Genomic DNA, 2318 nt, shown 5'->3' with positions numbered 1-2318 from the left:
CCTCTCTCTCTCTCTCTCTCTCTCTCTCTCTCTCTCTCTCTCTCTCTCTCTCTCTCCTCCCCAGCTCTATCTCCTTATGAAATTGTAAAGAAAGTAAGCCAGGAACAGATTCAGATTCCAGAGAGCTCCAGTGTCCGGCTTCCACACCACCCCCTCATTGCTTTTGTACCCCCTCATCCTGACAGCCCACCTCATTCAACTAGCATCCCATCTCCCACCAGCCAGTCCCTCCCTTGTTGTAGCTCACAGGCTCTTCAATGCCTCCCTCCTGTCTCCTCTCTGCTCTTCTCTTGCCTCTCTCCTCCCTCTGGCCCTTCTCTGACCTCCAGTCCCCCACCTTCTCCTGACCACTTGCCTCCTCTTGCTCCCTCCCCGGGGCTTCCTGTCAGCAAGCCCAGGGGCCCACGATGGTGGTACTTGGGACTCTGGAAGCCATAGAAGTCAACGGCCTGCTGGGCACAGGATATAGCCTATGGTGGGCAGTTTCTGTGTAGCCTGTTGAAGTCATGGAAGCTCTGGGAAGCCCGCAGTTCACAGCGAGTTCATAGTTCGTCCTAGGCTATGGGGGTCTGATCTCGTCATTGCAAACACCAAACCAAAGAACATAGAACAAACTCCTTTTTGCGTCCTTCCATGGGCTCCTCAGTCCTGGCTGACTATAAGAAGCCAAGCTATGACATACTCTGGGCCTCTGAGCCTCTTTCTTTGCAGCACCTTTCCCTCACAGGACCAGGCCCCAAACCCTTCAACCACTCAAACCATTCAACCCTTAAGATGAATGCAGAGAAACCCTTGACTGAACACCCCCAGAGCATCAAACTAGAGAAAGGGTGAAGCATGAGGACAGTCTCCACTGCTCCACCCCCACCCTCACCCCATGCACGTCTCCGGGCCAAGAAGAAGCAGCGCCCCACGTCTGTGCACACCTGCACCCCAGACCGTTCTCCTCGGTAGAATTCGGCGGTCTCTTTAAAAGGTAAAAGTACAGCGGATAGTGGATCGAGATGGTGGACTGGGGATTTAAGTTCCTTAGAGGCCCTTCCAGGCCTTCCACATCAGAGAGCAGCATTAAGTTGGTGACCCTGCTTTCTAAGGTTACATCTACAGTCAACCCCAAAGCACAGCAGAGCTGGCCAGGCTCACAGTGCTCCATCTGGTCACCTTACTTCCGCCCCTACTTGTATCTATGTCCCCACCCTCTGTTGTAACGATCCTCGCCTCTCCTTTCAGCTGGTCAGAGACTGTCCTGTTCAACACTGTAAGCTTAGGATCTTTGCAGGGTCCCCTCAGCCTCGAGGCACCCAGAATTATGGTCACCCTGTCCCTACTCTAGGTAGCACATGGGGACTACACTAAGGAGCCTCAGCACTAAACTGTCCTGAGGGGAAGTGAGCAGAGACTGTGTGTGTTGTGGGACTTGGTACAGGGCCAGGGGGGTCGGGGAATTTCCCTGATAATCCTGTGTCATACCGCTTCCATGAATCTTAGGGCTACACCCACCTTTTTTCTGGCCTGAATCACTCGGAATTTGGGCTTTCGTCATATATTCTGGGTGTCAATAGTCCTGTGTCCCTTCTCTGGTGCTGGAGGGGCTCGGGACCTCTCCATGTGAGGCTCTTCCCAATAGCTTTGGTGTGCGTGTAATGGAGAGGGGCTGGCAGACTGAGTCCAGAGACAGATACAGCCAGTACAGCAAGGAGGTCAGGAGACAGATAAACAACCTACCAAGGCCAGGTCCTCTGAAGGCCATCTAGTCTGCTCAGGATCCACAGTGGGAGGGCACACACTAGCAACTGGATTGCGAGGTCTCCACTAGGTCACCTGTTCTGATCCTCAAGATAGTTTGCCTAGTTTGTTCCACCCCTGCATCCAGAATAGCTGTGCCATGCAGCACAGTCATCTCTTAGCCTTCACAGGCCACAGCCAGAACCACACATACATACTCAGATGTGCACACCCAGAGACACAAAATCATAAACACACACACATTGACACATACCCTGGCCCAATTGACCCAGACAATACACATAGACATAGTCAAACATACTCTAGACTGGAAACATTCAAACACACACACACACACACACACACACACACACAAACCTAAAAATATACATGTCATGTACACACATGTACAAAGAAACACATACAAAGGCACATGCACTCATATGCAGATGTATTCATGCTCCCACAGGCACCCCCAAGGATGCAAGCACATAGGACCTGAACAAGCTACAGAAGTCACTAAGGGAGAGAGAAAGTCAGAAAGCTATGTGCACCCTGCAAGACACACCTCTGAATGCACTCACCCACTCATG

Source organism: Microtus ochrogaster, linkage group LG4 (genome assembly GCF_000317375.1).
Source record: "Microtus ochrogaster isolate Prairie Vole_2 linkage group LG4, MicOch1.0, whole genome shotgun sequence".
Classification (NCBI taxonomy): domain Eukaryota; kingdom Metazoa; phylum Chordata; class Mammalia; order Rodentia; family Cricetidae; genus Microtus; species Microtus ochrogaster.
Note: the sequence above shows the minus strand (reverse complement) of the source record.